Source organism: Diuraphis noxia, unplaced genomic scaffold (assembly GCF_037042655.1).
Source record: "Diuraphis noxia isolate RWA-SAM2 unplaced genomic scaffold, SU_Dnox_SAM2 contig0004, whole genome shotgun sequence".
Lineage (NCBI taxonomy): Eukaryota > Metazoa > Arthropoda > Insecta > Hemiptera > Aphididae > Diuraphis > Diuraphis noxia.
Window position 1 is genome coordinate 52,247,942 of NW_028301714.1, and position 16,387 is coordinate 52,264,328.

Below are 16,387 nucleotides of genomic sequence, written 5' to 3' on the forward strand. Positions count from 1 at the left end.
CTTATCTCTCGTCACAAACACTCAGGCGTTATCTCCGCAGTAATCGTGGTTTCCTTCTTTTTCTGCTATTTATTTAATAGTACCTACCCAGTATATTATAGTGGTTTCTGGCCGTTGTCGTAATTAAAGTTCAGCGGCGACAGTCGATATCCGCACAAAAGATTAACTTTTTTTTGGAACGATTCCCGCAAACGACGCCATATAGTTTTTAATCGAATATAAAACTCGCCCGCGCGTTCTACTATTATTATTATCATTATCGTGCGGTAGAGAATCGAATCGAAATAATGAATCCACCGCGGGGAATGAATCTCGTCGATTTAGACATTCCATATTGTATTGGAGTATACACACTACACCGAAAGTCAACATAAGTATATAATATTGTATTGGGTATGCGTTTAAATAAACTGTCATCTCGATAAGTACTTGTTTACGTTTTACTGTTGATGGCTATAATTCAAACGCTCATAAATGACAGCAATCTAGCGGCATTTTCGTTAGACTATTATTTTGACGATTTTGAATATATTTGTGGGTGAATGGGATTTTCTGCTGTAGCAATGTATTAAATTAGTTCTGTTTTTGTTGTATGCAGAGCTGCTCTACTGCCGGTGTGCGAATATAAATAATGTGTTTTTAAATCACGAATCGATTACGAACAAACCGTAAAAACCCGCAAAACTCATCAACTGTTGAAAAAATAATCCAATAGTTCCGGTTCAATACGCTAACACATACAATTTGTGCAAAACGTTATCCATATTATAAATATATTATACAAATTTAAGAGTAGGACAATGTTACATGTATAATGGGACAGTGCCGATGAGAATCCATTAACCGATTTCCAAGCGAATCACTCGTGGAATACGTGGCACTTTGCAAGCACGATAAATTAACAATTGTTAATAACACAGTGTACGATTGTACTTGCATTGAAATTGCCCTCAATTTTATATACAAAACCCTTAAAGCGACGATATTATATTACATTTATGGAGTTTTCAGATTTACAGTATACTCGATCGGTCGATCGAACCTAAAAACCGCATCGGTTTAGGCATTTAATATAATCATGTAACAATGACTGTATGCTAAAATTAAATCCCATATTTGGCAAGTTCTTTTTAGTTATACTTGTATATAATAATAAAAATGAGAACATAAGCATTGAAATGTCAATTCATTGGTGTAAGGGTGTCCACTATAAATTAAATACACTTCCAATTGGTTATGTGTAATTCATCGAGTATATACTATATGCAGACAAATGTTTTGTTAAATACAACTTTATAAAGAAACATTAATAATAACATTATTATATTGTTATTTTCTTAACTAACATTAATTATAAAATTCTAATAAAATAATATACTTAATAAAGCTGTAAAAAATATGTAGGTTTAATAGAATCTGCTGCTAAACTACTTTGCAATATTTTATATTAATATATAAAATTATTTTATATTATTATTCAAGTTTGAACTAATCCTAATTAAGGATCGTTTAATATGAATACTTGTATGGATAAATCATAAATCATATACCTCTGTCTATAAGTCACTAATTGTCAAAGGTGTAGACCATAATTAAAAACAAAAATATTATCTAAGTGTATTTAAATACATTTTATTATATAACAGAACGGAACTTAATTACTTAATTTTATCACACATTATGACGTATATAATATAATCACATAACAATTTTAAGCAATGTAATAAATTTATTGTGCTTTTAAATATAGATAAAGATTTGATTCATTAACACGAAGAAACTAGTACAACGAAGAACGAAAAAAGATAAAGTTTAAGATATGAGTAAAAACGGTAAATTGTTATAATATATGTGCAGTGTGTGTATAATGTACTTACACATATAAATGTAACGATGTACAAAGATTTACTTAGAAAAAAAAGAAATGATACATTAAATAGAAATACTATTAACATAAATAGAACAGGAAATAGTTTCACACATTATAGGTAGTGTAAGCTTAATCAAAGTAGATTACGAAAGAAGAAAACTAAATACAATTTTCTATTATTTACTTACATTAATTGCCTGATTTAAGAAACAAAAAAATAATACATTATTTTTCTCACTTAAATTCTTGGCATTTGGCAATACTATTGAGTGAGGTTAGTAAAATAAATCTGCAGTATCAACAAAATATTATTTATAATAGATAGGTAATATTAAATAGGTACAGTATGTACAGTTATAGTATATATATGTATGACTATTTGGCTATACACAAGATAAAATTATATTATTATATTAGTTTGTATAATATTTTATATAGGAACCAGCTAAAATAAAATAATACAGTCAAAGTGAACGTTCAAAATTTTATCTGTTTTCGACAAATAAGCTAATATAAGATCAACATAAAAAAAATATATTGGCTACTTTCTAACGGATCGTTTTTTTTCTTATTCATATAGGTACCACCGATGCTACTACCGCCGCCGTGGTTCTCTCTGCCACGTGACTTCGAATGAGATTCAAAACAATGTACCTAATAGCTATTTCATTAAATAACGTGTTATTCATTTTTTTTTTTTATACTCTAAAAACCAATTCCAAAAACATATCACACAAGACACAAGCCAAAAGTCACGAAGACGGTTTGGTCGATGAAATGGAGCGCGAACGGGAAACGTTTTCAGCTGTAGTGAGCGTCACGCACTGTTTACGCAGTGGAACGGTCGGCGGCGGGCCGGTGGTACGTGGAGATGCTTATCGAGATAGATAAAAAAAAAAATAAGAGAAAAAAGGGGTTACGTGCGTTCTGTCTTTATGATTTCATTTTTATGTTTTTTGGAGCTCGGCCATCATAGGTTTCAGCCATCTGCAAATTGCAGCGTGCGTGGCGCGTACGACAACGACAATGTAGTAATGCATAATAACGATGCAAAATAAATAAACGATAAAAAAAAAAATCAAAAACCATTCCAATAAATCATATAACATAATAAAATGTTGGGATTCTTTTAGTCTAATGAAAATCGAGCGAAAAGAACGAAAATAAAAAATAAGGTATTTAGGTAACTTAGACTGAATTTTTTAAAATTAAATCATTGTATTGATACGTTTGACAACCTAAAATATTTACTGTTCACAGAATCCACCCTCAAGACCGTAGTAGACTAAATAGAGTGATTGGAATCAACGCGTTTAAAGGAATTAGTTCCAATTATTTCTTTCAATTTTCAGTAACTTAACGGGAACATAGTTCCTTTTTCGTGAGAAAGAACATATTAAAATCTTGTTAATTTTTGAGAGGAACATCAACGATTTTATTAGTTTCTTTTTTTGTTAATTTATTCTAAATATAAGGAATTTAATCAATTTTTAGGGCACAGTTTTTATACATTTTTTTTTTTTCAGAAATTTATCCAATATTGCAACGAGCTATATAATTATACCTATATAATATGACAATATACGAAATATTGACTCTATTTAAAAAATATCAAATTAGTCATGGTGGACTTTTCGGTCTTAAGTTGTATGAAATAAACAAATTAAACATTTAAAAAACAAAACAACTACCTAATTAAGTAATTTATTACTACCTACAGTTGTAATCAGATTAATACAATATAATACGATATTAAAATAGTTAAAGAACGATAAATGTTCTTTATTTAGGAACGAGGAAAAGAACCAATTCCTTTTTCAAGCCAGGAACGAGAAACTATTTAATCCATTTAATAACAAGATAAATGTAAACTAATTCCTGTTTTAAAAGAACTTTTCAAACACACCTAGTCAAAATGTAATATTCTTTGAAGTCTTAACCTTAGGCGTTCAGTGTTTAATATATTTAGAACTGACATTATGTGTTTTTCGCCTAATTATTTTTACCGGTTGCTGTTGGGTGTGATAAATACACTTATATAATGAAATATTATATTTTTCAACTTCTTTAAAGTAAATACAATCATAATGGTTTATAATCATAGAAACAATTCTGTAGAGTCTATAATTAATAAAATAATTAGGAAGTACGCATTTTGAAAAGTTTCAACTTAATTACCTAACGTATACGCTATCACTTTATTCAAAATCTGTATTTATTAATTGTTTATTTATTGAGTTACGAAGATATATTAGAATAGCATATTAATATAATCTTATGTTAAATCACCTATGTCTAAAATTGATTCTTTTTAACTATAAAATATATATTGTTCATCTAAAAATCTAACCTATCACGTTCTTACAAGTTTTATAATGCACGAATATTTCACTTAAATGTATTCTTTTCCTGATATTAGCATTAACCAATCAATGTTCAGCTGAAAAATGTAGACCGACAACAAAAGACAATTTCTGAGTAACATCTGGAACTCGTTTGGGAATAAAAAACGTCAAAAAATGCTTAAAACATTATAAACCAAACGTTTACGATCTATGTTTTTTCAGCGCCGTCATTATATGCTTGGATTTTTTTTCTCCAATGCACCTATAAACCACCTCTATCAAAACTAATAGTTTTTAAAACATACAGAGGTTATATGAGCTCGTTATTGACAAAAAACAAATAAACAACTTGAATCAAACTGATCAAATTCCTTTGCGCTACCCACCATAATACTCGTACGTATATTATAATATTATGACATCTTCAAAATTTTTTAGGATAACCAGGTAAACGGTACAAAGAGCATCCTCGTCGTAAAATTGTATTGTTGTAAGTACTTATTATATTATAATATTATTATCATATTTAAACTATTATGGAACCATTTTCCGCAAGCTAATGGCCAAATAATTGGATACTTATAGAAATTATGGAATTTACCATGGTTTGTAGTTTTTTTTTTCTAATGTATTATGCGCTATGTGATTGGATTGCATATCTGCATACAGTACTGGAATAAAACTACCTTTCAATCGACAAACATTATAAATTATAATATATATGGCATAGGTGCGTATGTTATTTTAAAAAATGATTGGATGTTTCTTGAAAATATTAAAGTGTAGCTCCAATGACGACGATGGTGATACAAATATACAATACTAAATGATTATAAACTAATAAATATAAATCACGCTATAGAGATGATAGATGAAATCAAGCTGGAAAATACTTAATTAACACAGATGTGTTTACACAAAAAACGTTATGATCGCTAAAAAGTGCGCATAATACACTTGCAATATTCGGTCGAACAATAATTAATTATCAAACGGGAAAAAATACGATTTGTAAGGGTGAAGGAAAATCGAATAGCTACACACATATAGGTTTTAATATACCCATAGAATATACACAACGATATAGGTATCAGTAAATATTTATTGGTCTCCGCTTTTGCGTCGGAAAAGAATAAATACGACGACGTATATGCAAACACTCACAAATATTGTAATATCCTTATTAAATAACTAGGTATCGAAGAGGTAGACATTAAGCAAATTAAATAATATATATATTATTTCAATAGAAATCGGCTGTGTTTTTGGCATACGCCATTAAACCATATTTTCATTCATAATTTTCGCATTTGAAGTTTGGACCCGTGATAAATATATTATTACATTATTATGGTTTTATTATTCAAGAGACGTACTAGTCGGGGACAGCTACACGCGGTTGGTGAAATCATTAAGAATTTATAGACCTAATACTTCATGCTGCAGAATATTCCAGGGGTTGGTAGATCTGCTAGCGTTATGCTAGGGACATCTGTTCGGGTTAGCGTGGAAAGGAGCCAGGTGGTGAGGAAACAAAAAAATTAGAAAGAGAAAAAAAGAGAGTGGTCGACAGAGAAACCGGCACGCGTCTCTTCCACGCCGTCTGCTAACCATCTGTCCCCTTGGCATATATTTTATGTTGTCCGGATAACGGACGAAAATGCATACACGGGATCACAAGCGAAGACACATATCACTCCGGAAATCGATTTTACCTACGCACGCAGGTACATACCATTCGGTTAAGACATAAATTATATGTAGCTATATTAAATGTAACCAAAAAGTAATCATATTTGCGCACCAAGTTCGAATTCATAATAAAATAAGATGAAGAATTTAGAATAATAACAATAATAAATTAGGTTGTTTTATTAATATTTTTTTCGTTATAACACGGAATACCATTTATACAATACAAATACATTAAAATTAAATGAAACCATAAAGAAATAAAAAAAAAAATTATTATGAAAGATATTTCAAATTAAATCAAATTATATTTTTTAATATTGTACCTATCTAGCGTTTATAACGAGTCAAATACTCAAATAATTTATCAAATTGAAAAGTGAGAAATAATTACTGGAAATTGAAGCGTATACCAAATACAATTTTAAATGCGATATTTTTTAGGAAATGTTTCAATATTATTATGCATTAGAAGCATCTGTTCAGTTTTAATATAGGTCACTGTATTCTGCTAACGCTTCACAAACATTGCATATTATTATTTTATATCGAAAGGTGAAGATTAATTATTTAAAGAAAAACTACACAACTAGAGATATATTTTATAGATTATTTACCAGCAAGGGTAAAAAAAAATGTTAACGCGGCATTTCCCGGGCAGGGTACACTGTTTGGGTTTATTATTAAATAAATATCGTTTACTTTACACAATTTTGAGATTTAACTAAAAAAATAATGAAATAAATAAAAACAAAAACATAACCAGGTAATTTGTATGAGTACTGATACTGATACTCTTTTAGTAAAATTGTTTTTCATATCTATATAGTAAACCTATTTTATATAATACAACACCTAATTAAACGCAGCTGTAGAATATCTTCTGGGAAGGTGGTGCTTGAAAGATGGATAATTTATACTGGGTCCATAATTTTGCGCCAAATTAAATCTTCTTTTAGTTGTCCTTGTTACGAAAAAATAGGAGAAGTCTGAGATGAAGAAGAAAGAGAAAAATATACATGTACCGTTTTCATTGGATAACACTAGTCGCTTTACTTGGCCTCGTTATTGTTCTCTTTCCCTACTACTCCCCTCACAACTATACCACAACGTCCACAAGATCGTGACGATTCAATAAGGTTAACCCGCTAGAAGTTTCAGTACCCAACAATGTGTTATTACATTATTCTTTCCACTTTTCCTATTTATTTTATATCTAAAAAGAATCAATGGAACGAACGTTAAATGTACGTCGAAAATAACTCGACCAGGCTATAATATATAAATACCAGAATACAACATTAAAGTGTCATCACTCGTCAGTCTTGTGAACCATGGTATTTCCGTATGATTTTATTTTAAATTAAGAACAGTACATCACTAAAAGTACAAACAAAAACAAAAGTTTTTTCATGAAGTATCGGAAATACATTAATTAATTTATCCACTTATCGTTTTTATGAATTAAATTACATGTTTTGTTACTTAAAAATATTATGAATTGAATTTTAGTGAGAAAAATATCAAGCAGATCTAGTAGTTAAAGAAAAAATACAATGTGCGAGTATCACAAACAAAATTAACTTAAAAATGGACACTGATTTTTTAAGAGTTATCACTATACTGAGGGGGAAATAAATTTAAATGAATTTTATATTTAACAATAATCGATATTAACTACAATATTAATTGTATAAACTTATTAACTCATCAATTACAAGCACAGTTATTAATATAGGTACTTACAAATTACAATACATAATGTATAAATTAATTAAGAATTATGCAAATTATGAAATTATGCAAATGTAAAACTTTCGATTTATAAATTCTATGCAGTACACAATACCATTATTTTTAAATAAAGTATACTTATATATTACCAACATTTTATGCGACGTATAACACCAAAAATATATAAATTTACAGTTGAGTTCCTTTATACTGAATATTTTTTCTGATATCCATAAATATTATGAAATTCACAACCAAAGCCGAACCGGAAATTTTCCTCCCAATCCATACCTATCCGAGTGAACTGAATTTAATGGACTCGGGCTTATAACTTTAAATTGAAAAGCTATTATTATATAAATTAAATTTTCAAATGTTTAGTTATTATAAAAGTATGTCTGTAATTTATTATTTATAAACAATTAACTTTCGAATAAAAATGTGTTAAATTTAATTAAATCGAAAGCCAAAAATAAAATAACCATGAATTATGGTTAGAGTATTAAAACAAAATAAATCTCAGGTTATTGTTTTTCAAAACAATAGGATGTTCCAAATTTTGGAAAAACTAGCCAATTTCTATTTTTAACAAAGGTCAGCCATTTGTCGCTCAACAAATTATTTTTCTTATACTGGTTCTATGTGCCCGATGGGAATGTGACTATTGGTTTCTACAACTGTAGTTATTTTAGCGTATTAAAAAAATATATATTTTGTCACACTATATGAACTTACTCATTGAATAGGTTCTTCAAAACGTTTTCCAAATGTGTACCTTTCATATTACTATTGAATAATATATATGTGATAAATATTAGATATTGAAACCGTACTGTTCAAAAGTAACATTCATTGTCTTCAATAAACATAAAAAAAATTGTCTTGATGTAAACAAAAATATTTGGTATTAAACCATCCTATAACTTAAAATATATTTTTTTAAATCAATACTATTGGGATTTTATAATATTATAGTTGCAATAACAATATTAAGATTGCAGAAATAATATTATACCAAAACTGTACTATTAAAACTAAGAAAACAGAATAAAATTTTCCATGTTATACCTTACCGCTGTGCCCTACATAAATCCGGGGCGAGTGCAAACGAATTATATTCTGACCATGCTGTTCCGCCGCAGTGCGGCGACATACAACTATACTCGCACAAGATGTTTTGTTTTTCGCACTGGTCGGATTTACGTAGGACACGGCATTATGGGTACGTAGGCTGGGAACACACGGGCGTTTTTTTACCACGTGACATTTTAACCGTAATTTTACGGCGCGTTTTGTTGAAATGTACCGCGTTCTTAATCCACCACGAATTCAGAATTCAGATTATAATATGCTAATAAAAAATATTTAACTAACGATTTTTTATAAAACATTAAACATTTAATATTTAAACAAATACGGATGAAAATAAAATAAGTACAGAACTACATACATATTGTTGCACAAGTGACAGATGTATCGTTTAAAAATAATAATAACTGTTTGGAACATACAGTATATAAAATACATTATACAGGTACCATTTTTTAATGAAGTCATAATATACTTTTCTCCTAACACATTTTCCCTGTATTTAAAATTTCAATAGAAATTACCTATATACGAACGTGAGTGTATTATATTTTTTACGCACAGACACTGCAATTCACTCACATTTCACGTACCTAGGAGTGAAAGTAAAAACATAAAATTAAAATAAAGTAGGTACCTATCCCTTTCGTTTCGTCTGCAGCGTTATGACGTTATGTTCAAACAACCACATTCTCGACGTCTATCATCAAAAGTAGTTCAGTACTGGTTTCATAGATTATGTACACGTCATAATAAACGCTAACATATTTTTTTGCAATGATGAAGCCTTTTTCATCGCAAGAGCAATGTACCCGTTACAGATACTTGATTTTCAATTTTTACGGAAAATAGCAACATGTACTTGTCTAAAATAATAATAATAATAATAATAATAATATTATCTCCAATAATGCACTACGTGATGAGTACTACCTACTGACGACTATTACTGCAGCAGCGTTTATTAAAGTGGCATTTGGCAGAACAGCTATCTGGCAATTTACCGAACCAGCGGCGAGGTGTAATTATTGGGTTGCCTATTTTGTAAGCCCATTAGCATAACGAAGTACTTATATATAAATATATATATATATATATATATATATATATAAATGGTATATTACATGTACTGTTCTCTGGCCCGATGACAAGATCATGTACCCTCACCCTTAAACATAAGCTACTCTATACTAGTTTAGGCGATGGTTTAATGTGTTACCATGCAAACTAAATAATAACTGCGAAAATTACCAGAAATAAATAAATGTACAAAAGGAGTCAGTGGATAATATATTATTATGTGTGTAACAACATTAGTTCCTACTGTGGTTTAGTCTGGTATGCATCCTGACCGAAAATCAAACAAATTAATTATTACACGCACAGATTTATATATTTTTATGAGTTTTAGTTTGAGACACACTGATAATAAATATTTATGTAAGCATCATAATATTATCTTAATGTCCTCTATATTTTACAATTATTTAGTAAATATAATATAAATATATTATATTAAATAAATTAAAAAGAACATTAAATAAATATTAAGTTGCAGGGAAATAATGAAATTAAACGTGAATCATTAAAGGTTTACTACCTAATATACCTAATATTTATTCGGTTGATTAAAAATATAAATGGAGTAGAATTCGAAAAATATGAATATTGTATGAATAGGAATTTATTATTTTTAAGGTCTTTCCAATTATGTATAGAGTTAAGAACAGGGTTCTTCAAACTTTTTTATCCAATGGCCATAAATAAAATATAAAAATCCTTAAGTGGGCCAAAAGTATATAAAACATATAATTTTTTATTTTATATTATGTGTATACTATAATGGTTTATATATAATAAATATTTAATAAAAATAGTTTTACTTAAACATACTCGGTTAGATGCATGTATAAAAACGATTTTAAAAATAACGTATATTTTTAGATAATTTACTATTTTTGGGGTGGGGGAAGTGGCGTAGTCAGGGAAGGGGGCACAGGGACCCTCCATGAGCCGTATCATTTAATATATAAAAAATAATCGTACATTTATTAATTTTGACTACCTATGTACCGGTTTGGAGTTAAAATTTAAAAAAATGTACCTAATATTTATTGTTTATCAAAAAACCCTGGATTGATAAGCGTGTCATTATCATTATTTGGAAAATTAAAAACACTGTTATTTGAATGTTATACAGGGTGATTCTTTTATCAAACAACACTCATTATTTAAAAAAGTATTGACTTTTTTCAATTTTTTTTTTTTTCAAAATTGTAGATTTACACTCTTCTTGAATTGTTTATTATTTTTATATTTTTCACCCTTATATTTATTATATACACCACCATCAACTTTTGATTTTCAAATGGTAACCTATACTTCAAATTTCATAATTTAATAAAGCTATTTTTTTAATTAATTATTACGTTAAAATTTTGAATTTAGCGCTAGTAGTTTATGAGTTATAGGTATTTAAAGTTTAGATTGGCAGAGTGGAGTGGTACGGGGTTACCCCGCAAAATGTTTGTCCACTACTCCGCTTGTCTAAACTTTAAATACTTATAACTCATAAACTACTAGTCCTAAATTCGATTTTTATGTATCAAAATTTTTAGAAAAATATTCTGCTTTGGAATATGAAATTAAAAAACTATGTTGCCATTCAAAAAAGTAAAAAACTTAAAAAATGATAAGGATAAAAAATATTTAAAAATATAATTTTTTAATAAAAGCGTTGGTTTTTTAACATCTTGAAACTATGTAAAACAATATTTTGAAAAAAGTCAATACTTTTATAAATAATGAGTGTTGTTTGATAAACGAATCACCCTGTATATCAGAGGTATTCAAACTGTGCGTCGCGGCTCCCAGGGGCGTCGCGAGAGTTTGCAAAGAGAGCCGCATAAAAGCACCGAAAACCAACATTATTATTTGCAATCATTATGGAAATGAAAACGACACACCTTACTATCCCACCATTTGAAGTTTAATTTCTAGTGCTAAAGTCACTGTTATTATCACCCATATAACATATTTCCCATATTGTATCCGTGATGTGTTGTTTCAATTTTTTCATAATAATTTGGGAGCCGTAAAAATATTGTGAACACCTAAAGGAGCCGCGTGTTGAAAAAGTTTGAATACCTCTGTTATATATTTAATTCCCCCCCCCCTTGTAGAAATCCTGGCTACGCCACTTGCAAAGGGGGGTGATGAAAATTTGTTCACCGGATGCTTCTGACACGCATACGTAGTTATAGGAGACTACTCTGTTCTTTTAATAAAGGAAATTTAAAAAATAATATTTCGAATGTATTAGGTATTGACCTCGGTATTGACCTTTTTACAAGTAACGTCGTAAAATACCAGATTTTCATAATTTTATTATTATTTATTACAGAATCTACAATATCTATATTTTTAACTAAATTACCTATAACTAATTTACACATTACTGCAATAATAATTTTAAAAAAATATACAACTATTATAACTTATTAGTCTTACGTAAAGTGGGTATATTTGTACCTACATTTATATAACTATATAATATTTTAGTAGTGTATGCATAGGTACGTAATTTATCAATAATGCTATCGTGCTATCGTGTATTAAAAATAAATTCGTTTTTTTTTTTTTTTTTGTAAACACATCTTAATAAAATAAACTATATTATGTTGAATTGATAGGCGTACTGAATAATGATGTCAATTAATATTTGGACATATCCTGTACTAAGATATCATGTAATCGCCATGGGATTTAAAATTTGAATACTAACAGAAGGTAAATAGGTAAAATTAAAAACTAGTACCTACCTACTTACACTGCAGTTTTAAGATTGCGAGTATCTGCATGTATTATGAATAATATACCGTATGCCTATTGAACCTCGTCTCGGCGAGTTACAACACGTTTAATCGCAACATTCGATTGCTTTCGTATATCTTATTCGACATAGTCGTCGTCTCGAATTAAATTGCAAGCACAAGTGTACTATAAGATATAAAAGTGTGACGATGGCTTTGACGGCGGCAACCATGGTGGTTCGCTTTTGTTCAACGACCTATTCAAATTACTTCGGGTTGTAAAAGTCAACGTCGGAATTTCCAAGTGGCTCCCTCTTCAGCCACAATATATAACCCCCACCGCACCTCATAAAATGACGAAGTTGTGTGTGGAAACGTGGGTGGTATATTATAATGTATAGGTACCTACGTATGTCGGTCGTCGCTGTGATGTAGAGGGAGCAAAAAGCCACCACGAGGATATTTTGAGAATGTTTTTTTCTCTTCTTCGTTCTTACCCCTCCCCTTCACACACCCATTTCCGAATACACACGCTTTAACCCCTGTTTTGCATTTTTATATTCACCACGCAGCTTACACGAAACGGTAAATCACAGTCAAATTATATTAAATATATATATATTATTCTAGAATTTACGTAACACACACGACGGCGATCTATACGCCCTCTGCTCTTCATCATCTGAAGTCGGAGAACTTCCCGAAAAATAATCTGCACGTTGTATAGCCCTCCCCACTACCCAAACGTTCAGTGTGTCGGTCACCTATTGTATACATACCTACCTACAGCAGCATACGTGCATTATTATGTCACACAGTTAGTATTACATTTTATCATAACACACGCCATATAGCCTAATATACAGAGTGGTAGCTAATAGTACCAAAACACTACTTTGTATACAGAGAGAGCCGAACGAATACGACCGGGTGAACTACTGTGAAGGACGACCGGTCGTCGTGTCTAACCGGCCGGCTGCTGCGTCCGACATCACACCACCACCACTACCACCCCCACCAAGGACTACCAACCACATCACCACCACCGGGCCGACGAGAACGCAGGGCCCATCGACGCATGTCGTTTTTATTTTATTAACGGACATATTATGGCAATTTCACAATAATATTTACAGCATGCGTTTCAATAGACGAACTGTATAAATTAATTTTATACGAGATTTTATATTAAATACATATTTTCAAGTCTCCTTCGCCGGATTTCGATAAGTTTCAACATGGACGACACGATGAAATTCATAGAAAACCCTAAACATATTCAGCATAAATTCTATGCTTATATTCCAACTAGAGACATAATGACAAGGGTACATGAAAAGTAATACCCGAAGATAGAAAAATCTTACAATGGTTAGAATGTGTTGCGCGTCGAGAAGACAAATATTTTATACAGACTGGGCTATACACATGGGCTCTAGTTTTAAAATATTACAAAATATTATTTATAATTATTGTGAAATACACGTACACGCTGCAGTATTAAATAGGAGTAAATTATTAATAACATTACTTCAAAACTCAAGAGTTTACCTGTAGGTAGTAGGTACCTATACATTTTTTAGTCTTAAATAAACAATAATAATATAATTAGTTATTATAATCAGCTGTATTATAAATTATCGAAAATTATAGTTATTATATATTACATATAACTAGTTACTGTGATGTATACAAATATAAAAATAAGAGATTAAACTGTTTCTTCGTATAAGATACAATAACATTGTTGAATTTCGATGGAAATTTATAGTCTGTGTATGTTGGTAGCGATTTTACGTGATTTTATAACCGATTGCTTTCGAAACACGACGTATAATATTATTATAGATATTTAGTATTTTGGCTGATTAATTCGCACACCATGTAAACAAAATATATAAAACATGTTGGAATACGTATTGTATTGCCGCCACTTTAGGGTGCAGTTTTACCTACCACGAGGGTCGACAACGAGAGGGTGAGGGTCGGTGAGAAAAAAAGAACCCCGTGGACTGTGCTTCGACAAAGACCGCATGAATATAATATTTTCGGCGTTTTATTGTTGTCCGACGTCATATGGATGTAGTACTCAGAATGCTATTGCCTTTGTTTCGTTTTATTTTTTGGATTTTCATCAAGTTATTGAACACAACGGACAGTTTCTCGTCGATTAAAGGTGGGGAGAAGTGCACAAATCCTCTAGAATTGTGTACAGGCGAATATACCTATCAAAATTCGCAACTCCCAAATACTAGACTACCACTGCAATAGCAATTCGCGCGCGTATCCGGTCGCCGTGACAACAAGCCGGTAGGAGGCCATCACACAGCCGGATGGCGTACATATCTACTAAATTGAATAAAACCCTTTACGACATTACGAAAACTCACGATGCAGTTATCGAAGTTTAGTACCTACTACCTGTGCAATGTGCAATGGTACGTGATCAATTCGTTGGAGTAAACAAATAATATTTTCATACGTTTCAACAACGACAATGTTTTTAATTATACAAACTTATTATGTATATATTATAGAATAGAGCTTATTATACTCACCCTAAAAAATCTTAAGACCGCGAAAACGGTTTCAGCAGCAAACGCAGACGACCTTGGTCATGAACGCGAGTCGGCTGATCGGGGGTGAAATATCTGAGATGAAGACGGCGGTAACGATATCGTAATATATTAGTATAATAATAATATTATCCCTCAACACTTGAAATCTGCTATAAGTAGATTTTTTTTTTTAATTTCAGCAAAATTTCTTTAATTTGTGGCCTATCGGATTTATAGCCGAAAACGAACGCGAGTACATGTATTATAAAACAATAATATACCGCGGTATAAACACAATATTATTATGGTGGGTATAACAATAACGTTGTGTTATTATGTTTGGTGGTTGTGCAGGCGGTGTACTAAAATGTAGTATAATGTGCGAACAAGAGCGAACGACCACCGAACGTATGCGGAGCACGTGAGACACTGAACGCTGAAGGGGTTTGTGCGACGACCGACGGGCCGCGAAACGTTCGTCTGTGTGCCCGTGTGTAGCGGTGCGCACGCGCGCTCTCTGTCTTTTGTATATAGCAGCTGCAGCAGCAGTCGTACGTCGCGACGGCGCGCGGCGAGAGAGAAGGACGATGGAGAGCGCGGTGAGCAAGAGCGAGCGAGAACGACGGAGTGACGCGCGTGGAGCGTGGTCCGTCGTGTGTACTGGTTTTTGTGAGTGCGTGCCGCCGTCGACCGTCGTTCGGTGGTGGTACGAAATGCACTGCGCCGCGTCGTTCGTTCTTGCCGACCACAGTGATTCGTCGTCGCCGCCGTCGAGTTCACATGTGGTACGGGCGCGCACCGGTGCGTGCGTGCGTGGCCGGCGTTCTATTCTTTTGTATTCGGCGGCGGTGGTGAGGCCGCTGCCGAAGGGCGAAGACGGCTGCAACGACGACAACGCGGGGTGGAGGGGTGGCAGGATCGGTTATGATGAGAGGGTAACGTCGGAGGCGGCGCGGCGGAGGCTCGCGAGAGACGCGTCCACGGCGCTTGTGCAACGGCGGCTGTGGCGATGCGATGTTTTCGTTTCGGCGTGCGAGTCTTATTTATTTATTTTTCTCCTCCCCATCCACTGCAAAACGTCCCATCGGCCGCTTGTGATTTTCGACCGCTCTGCACATTTTTGAGACTCCTTCGCCGTAGTTTCGCATCATAATACGATTCGTCGAACGGTGTCGTCGTCGTCGTAGTCAACGCGACTCGTACAGGTTACACTAGAATCCAATGATATTTTTGAGTTTGCAGTCTCTCGAATTGTCTCTTATGGTTATCATTTTTACTTAAATTGCA

At 31.9% G+C, this 16,387-nt stretch overlaps 1 protein-coding gene across 2 annotated transcripts in view; it reads right to left on the bottom strand.

Moving 5' to 3' along the window:
- Positions 1 to 15,802, bottom strand: part of msi (RNA-binding protein musashi) — a 67,041-nt gene extending 51,239 nt beyond the window's left edge. The window contains exon 1 of one of the 2 annotated variants that reach the window (XM_015513001.2): positions 15,101 to 15,802. The gene's annotated coding sequence lies outside the window, so the exon portion shown is untranslated. The remainder of the gene's footprint in view (positions 1 to 15,100) is intronic. The other variant, XM_015513002.2, reaches the window with a different exon arrangement.
- Positions 15,803 to 16,387: the final 585 nt, after the last annotated feature.